An 8114-nucleotide genomic window follows, 5' to 3' on the forward strand; every position below is an offset into this window, starting at 1 on the left:
CGAGAGTGAGTGAATTGACAGTGACTTATGCACAAGTGCGCAAACATAAACATGCATACATATATACATAAATATCTATTGAACTAAGTGTTAGGAATATGTCAAATCTTTGAGAATTAGTAAATTGTCTATGATTTTTTCCCAATATCTTTCAAAACATAATGGCTGAAGACAGTGTTGACAGTCCGCCACAAGGTTACATGAGTTCGACAAAGACTTTTTTATGTTATAGGTAGACAGACGGGAAAATGGGTCACCTGATGTTAAATGGTCATCACTGCCCACACATTGGCGATGTAAGAAATATTAACCATTCCTCCATATATCACTAATGCGTCACCAACCTTGAAAACGAAGATTTTCTGTCCCTTGTACATGTAGTTTCACTGGCTCACTCATCTTTCAAACGAAACGGAACGTAACAATGCTAAGTATTACTGTTTAGCGGTAGAATATCTGATGAGGGGGTAGTATCTACCCAGACGGGTTATAGTAACAATAATACACTAAAGTAAAGATCATAAATGACAAAAATTCAATTGTAATTCATTCGGTATTATTTAAAATGAAATGTGAACGCAACATATTATGTGATCCCATGACTAAGAACAAAAGAACTCGATTGTGGCAATGAAATTATTGTGTTAATGTTAAGTTCCGGTAAATAAATATGTAATCGTAATCATAATAACATAATAAATATATAAAAAGGTGGTTTTGTTTGTTCATCTTTATCGTTGCGGACGGGTATAAGACATGTAGTTTTCATATTGTTTAAGATATGTCTACATACATGTAGCTTATAATATGTTTATGCACGGAAAATTATCGAGAATCTCAAAAAAAAATGGGTAAAATATGCACATTAACTTTAGTCCAATTTCTTTTTCACAGTATAAATCATTTTTTTAAGCGTTTTCTGTAAAAACTTGCTGTCTATTTGGACCAGCGGACTTAGAGACATTACAGGTTATTTGAATAAAGGCAGGAATAAAACACGTAGCGTACCGTGAGATCTTTCACAGACGGACGGGAAGGCCGCTTAAGTCTGATTATTAATGTGAGGTAAGTATACATTTGTTTAATTTCAATATTAAAAAACATAATTAATTTCACCCGTGCGAAGTCGGGACCGGTAGCCAGTGTTATTGTAAAAGTACGTTATTATAATGTCAATTTAAAGAGTTTGATAGCGCAATTCAGTGCAGTGACCGCAGCCGGCGGACGTGACGTCATGCGTGCGCTGAATGTAACAATGAAACACAATGTTTATTATGTTATTAATGTTAGGGTCAATGAAATGTTTCAACTTATGGGAAAGTAAAAAAATGGGAATTAGTTTACTTTTTAAAATTCGATTTATTGAATATATATGTATGTACATCTGTATGATAATAGATACGTATTACATCATGTTAAACCGAGATGGCGCAGTGGTAAGAACGCGTGAATCTTAACCGATGATCGTGAGTTCAACCGGGCAGGCACCACTGAATTTTCATGTGCTAAATTTGTGATTATAATTCATTTCCTGCTATAAGGTGAAGGAAAACATCGTGAGGAAACTGCATGTGTCTAATTTCACTGAAATTAAAAAATTGGTAAACTAGCTCCATACCTTCTCCTCAAAAAGGCAGAGGAGGCCTTAGCTGTGGGACATTCACAGGCTGTTACTGTACTGTACTGTACTGTACATCATGTTATTCATTCGCGGTTCTTCTCAGAGGGTTTATTTTCGAAAAAATAAAATATTATTATTACAATAAATATATATAATATAGATAAAAATCAATGTAGTTAAGTTTGTTCCGTGTATCGTTCCGATACCATTCATACGATGACGATGAACATTCGGTGTGTTCTTGTATGCACGCCTGTGAACCCTCCTCCCAAAGCACCATCCATAAATATACTCGTAATAGCGCTTTACAGTAAATAAGTCGCAAGTAAGAATGAATTTTTTTTTACGAAAAATCAGAGCTTAAAATATATGCTGGACATTAGATGAAACGAAAAGCATAATCATAATCCATCTGATAACATATTACTGCTTACTCTGCGTCAAACTCAAACTCTGCTGAGTATTTATCTGTAATAGTACAAGGCTTATTTATTCTTTCAAATAAGGCTTAATAAATCATATGACTCGCTTCATTACTGAACGACCTCACCACGGCCGTTCCGCTCCGCGTGTCCGAACTGATGACGATGGCAATGATCAGTCATCAGGCGCTTATACAACAGTCAAATTGATTTAATATAGCTGTAGTAGTTCGGTTGTTATGTTATAAAAGGCTAATTTTTATTAACTTTAATGTTTTGAGTGATGATAGAAGATGTAAAGTAAGTATGTAATATTATATGACACGTAAACTGCATTTCAATAATATATGGCGAAGAAAACGTCAAAATGTTTTTTTCTATATAGAAACGTTTCGCTTTTTTAGTACCTAATTGTGAAGAAATTACTACAAGCCTACAAAGAAAAACCTCTGAGCCGAGAAAAAGCGGCGATCTCATCAGGGTGATTGTTTTTTTAAGGAAACATACTTTATGGATATTATAAAAATAACTATTTTTTATTAATTAAAACGGTCTGGATGTCGTATTCCTAAGTTTATATCCAATCCAAGTATCCAGAAGTCGGTGAACGTCAGTAAGTCAGGTAATGCAAGCTGCATTACCTTTTCTTATAAAATCATTTATCTTGGCTGACTATCAACGCACTATTGAGTTAATTTATAACGTTAGTATCCGCTAAGTAATTACAATTTTAAAGGTAACTTTGTATGAATTATTTGCCCATTCGAAATCGGGACGCGCTGCTAGCTTCTACATAAATGTAAAATGTTTTCGATAAAGAGATAGGTACGTGTTTATATAATAATAACAAAATCATTGAAATCGATTCTGAGAAATGAAACCAGTACAAGAAATTTTTGTAACTAACGGTGGGCAATGAAAAAAATAATATACCCGTCATACTACCTCCTTTTTTAAGTCGGTATAAAATCTTGAGGTAAATCTTTCATTAAAAAAAAGAAGAGAAGTTGTCGAATAATATATCCGAAACAAATTTAGCCGAATTAAGAAACTCCTCGAATACGCTATTTCAAAGTGTTTCAAAAACACTTATAAACATATTTCAAGAAAACAAAGTATTTTAGTCGTTATGTAAGAAAAATAAATAATATTATTAAAAATTGTTAGCTAATATTTGATTGAAGTTTAATTATTGGATAAATTTTCAATGAAAGTGAATCATCCTAGGAGGAAAGTGTAAAAGTATCAGGAAGGAAGTGTCTCCTTCAGGGTCGACAGTGACGGTCGCTACTTCAGGAAAAAACTTTAACTTTGAACAACTTTTCCTTAAATTATGATTATCCAACGATATTAAGGTTATGCTGTTTCTTATCCTGTCGTACAAATCACAATATACACAAACAGAGAACACTCGGTGACTGAAAGTTTTTTAAAATTGTCATTAAATATATATTGCGGTCTGGCAAATAGGCCTCGCAAATATCTAAATAAAAATTCCGGTTTTAAGCAGACAGATATAGATATATAATCAAATTATAGTAATAATAAAAGGATACTCATAAATCATGCCAGTAATCTATTTTAAGTCGCATTTAGAGGCCATAAGAAGGCTTAAAAATGCCACGAACACAAAATTCCGTGGATATACATTTCACATCCTACATTTATAAAAATTAGATAATTCAAGATAATAACGTGAGCAATTAAATTATTTAATCACGATGTCAGTTGATTTAACATATTGGATATAATATCATTTTTTCTTACTATAACAACCCATTCGCTACAGTTAGTTAAATCTCATAAAATAAAATAGCTAATGTATTGCGGTGTCTTCAATGAAAACCTTTCTTATTTCTGTTTTTATTTAACTTTTGATTTCTATATTTTGTTATCTCTTTTTGTAATTGTGTTTGGGAATGGCGTTTTGCATCAGTTGTGCATAGTTAGTTTTAAGTTAATGAAAAGCGTGTTTTGAATGTGATAATGTATCAATGTTGGAGATTCAAATAAATAAATGTAACATTACATACTACAATTGAAAATAATACCGGTCTATGTGCAGCGTAAAGCGTAATGCAATAATCGTCAAGTTATGTAATTAATACATTTGTAATACAATCGATGGAATACGATCTGTACGTGTTGGAATTGGCGGGAATTTGTCTCGTTTATGAACATTTCTTCATTAATAGAAGTTAAGGGCAGCTTTAGAAAATTTTGTCAATATAATTATGAATGCATTCCCTTGTCTTCTGAGTCGTAGACATAATATATCCACTCGATAATATCAATATAAGCTGATTGAAATAAATTGATTGAAACGGTGAATTACACCGGTTCTTCTCAGGGCTTGGTGTTTCCTTTCCGAACCAGTGGTGGTTACCAATTTGATTATCAATAAGTAAATGTAAGCCGTTGGATGCGGGCAGCGCAAGATCGGCCAACGTGGAAATCCTTGGGGGAGGCCTTTGTCCAGCAGTGGACGTCTTTCGGCTGGTGATGATGATGATGAAGTGTAATGCTTCTAATGTAATGTAACCTTTACATTCAAAATAAAGCGAAGCGAAATTCATCGCAATTTCGCTTTACTTAAACCGTTGTTATAATAATAACCGTTTGTTATAAATGAACAATTAAGGTCGCTCCAATTATTATATAATTATTAACCGATATTGTCTGCGCACTAAACGCACGTAACCGATCGTAAAACAATACGGAGAGGTCAGAGCATAACAGCGGTGTATTTGATGTAACTCGGTTGACCTTAATACACATATGTTATGTATTATACAAACTTATTATAATGTATTATACAAATGGATGTGCCCAATTAATTAATAAGCATATTATACAGTTATTGTCTATAGGACTGTTTTAGTAAATGTGACAACTGACAAGTAGACAGTACCGAAAGACAGTAGATGCCTTTAAAATGTTAAATATATTTAATAAGGCTTTAAAAAACCGGTCACATGTGGAACATCGAAATTTATGGTTCATAAAAGGATTTATTATATATATAATTAAAGGAAACCGATAAATAATCTATCGTTAATTAAATAAATATATTGTTCTTATTATATAGCAACGACGTATATAGTAAATGAAATAGTTGGAACATCAACAAACATCAAACTCGTTTACGTAGTACTCGTAGAGCATGAGTTTTCTTCAAATAATTCAATTAAGCTTTAAAGACAATAATTTATTAAATGCTTATAGGGAACTTTAAACATACCTACTACGTAACAAAAGCACTTTTTGTATTTTTTTTGTACTTTTTTCTCTATAAATATACCTACACCTTAAATTAAATATTTAAAATTTGGTTATTGTCTTCATATATTATATTAAGCAATGCTAACCTTCATAAGTATTTAATGGACGGCAAAATATCGTTTAAATGCTACTTATATAAATAAATATAATTGTATGTAATTAACATTCCTCTATAATAACGTTCGAATACAATAACTATTGAGTTACTTGAGGGTTCTTCTCGTAACAACTAAGAACTATATTTCGAACCGGTCGCTTCAAATTTACTTTAATTAGTTTAATGACGACAAAAGTGTTTATAAAATCCTACTTGTATAAAGTCTATTTTGTTTTTTTTTTTTTTTTTATGCTAATAACATTCTTAAATCTTGATGGATGGGCTGGTTTGACTCGGTAACACTCATGGTCGATAATGGTATACACAGTTAAAAATTGTGCAAAAATCGAAGCGTATTGTAGAGTTACAACATTATTTTATTATGTTTTGATAAATAATATTAACGAAATATGTATTACAAGTCTGGGCTTCGCATGAGTAGAATAAGGGTCTAATTAAAAGGTGTATATCGCAATATATACAAATCTATTGGTTTACGCCAGTAAAGCTCCCAGTCGGATTTTTCCGTCTCCGAACAAGCGTCGTCATATTTCAGCCAATTTACATAAAACCCTAAAAAAAATTACACGTAAGCCTTCCTCATGAATTACTTCGTCCCTTGGTGAGACATGAAAATCCGTTCTGTAGTTTTTGAGTTTATCGCATTCAGACAGACAGACAGACGCGGCGGGGAGACTTTATTTTAACAAGTACTTGAACATATTTATTGAGGATAACGTTTGAATAAATCTCTTGGTTCACAAATCTATTTGTAGTTTCAATCGACGAGAAGCGACCGCTGATACAATAATGAACACAATCGCACGTGTCGTAACGGAGAAGAGTGTTTCTCGACATAGTTCCGAACAATGCGTGAAAGCGAACAGCGAAGGTTGAGGGACAAAAACTTCCCATTATCACTGTCACTGGGTAAGTGAGAACCGCCGGCAATGCATCACAGTTCGCGCCAAGAGCGGCTGTCTCATTAGTCACGACCGGAACCCACACCGGTGCGCCCACCGACACTCACTAACAGACAAACAAATAAACTGAATATGAGGTACACGCTCGCAAATACATTAAAAAATTGAGAAAAATGTTTTACAAGCTTTTACTTTACTTCACCTGTATGTACACGTGGGGCAAATATTGTAACTAAATTTTGAACAAAAACCGATTGTACCGAAATTTTGTATATAATTTTGTTTCCACTGACAATTCACATTATTCGTGTTGGTGCTAAGATGTAATGAAAGTTTGGTATTGTCGTTTTTTAATATCGACTTATTAATAATGATTAATAAACCCCATAAACTTTCGATAAGTATTAAGTAATATACCTACTCATTGCAAAATAGTTCAGACGAATAGCATTATTTTTGGTAAGTTTGCGACAAAGTTTATCTACATTTACATGTAATAAATTATAATAACAACAGTATGACGACGCCGTCTACAGGCTGTGGCTGATCGCTCGCCACAATGGCATTGTGCTCGACGCTCGCCTCGCCTCGCCGACGTTAATATCAATAACATGACTGTCACTGCGCGTGGAGATGGAACTTCGACGGGTATGTCATTATATGAATTGCGTACGTCGGTAATTGACACCGTTTCTCCTTCATTTATTGTGTTATGTTGGCTGTAAAGATTTTTTTCTAATAGGAATGTGCGTTGCAAAATATACATAAGCCACACCACAGACGGGCGATGGCTAGAATACGTGAATCTTAACCGAGGATTGCTAGTCTAATCTCCAGCAATAATCACTGTTTTTTTTGTGTTTATTCATCTCGTGCTCCACGGTGAAGGAAAACATCGTGAGGAACCCTGCGTTGATGACATTTACGGACTGACAATTTTTACTTGTCTTTTTTATACTAGTCAGGAACGGTCTATAGTATAGGCAGAGTAGACGACGGTCTAGGGCGCCGCTCTCCTGGGCAGCAGATAAATTCGGCCAAACATGTAACGCGTTCAAACGTAAAAAATTGAATATTCTTGAAAACTATAGTATTGCTATAATTGTTTAAAATAAAAACCAAAATAAAAGTAATATCATATTTATAGTGATATTTCCAATGTAACAATTCCGACTGTAGTGAGATTAGATTAACAAAAGTAATCTTGTATCTTACACTATTTTGCAGTTTCGCTTTACAAACAGCGTGAAAAGATATTAGATATTTTCATTTCAGTATTCAGCTTTCAATTGCAGTTTATGTCTGTTTTTAAGTTAAATTTAAAATGCAACGAAAATAACAAAAACTGTACCTACTTATAATTGCCATCGCAGTGGTCTGCTGCGGTTTCACAAATAACATTTATACGTTATTATATTTATTAATTGACATTTAAATTTCTTGGTTTAAAATACTCAATTTTGAAAAAAAAAGTATAACCTTGGTAAATATCTTAACTTCTTATATACACTACCGATACATAGGTAGGTAATATTTATAAATAAATGAGACCCTTTGTCTGCACTACACAGGGATATATATTCGTAGCATAGTAATGTATTCTTATGCAAAAAACATATATAGTATATTCTTTCAATTGTAGTGTAGTATATAAGCAGCTGACACATGGTATTGAGGAGCAGTAATAAATTTATCTTCAAACCTTAAACATCTACTTTATTTACCTAGTCCCGTCCTTACATGGCGACCCTGCCAGGATCCTGCCAGGA

The sequence above is a fragment of the Nymphalis io genome, chromosome 18, assembly GCF_905147045.1.
Source record: "Nymphalis io chromosome 18, ilAglIoxx1.1, whole genome shotgun sequence".
Taxonomy (NCBI): domain Eukaryota; kingdom Metazoa; phylum Arthropoda; class Insecta; order Lepidoptera; family Nymphalidae; genus Nymphalis; species Nymphalis io.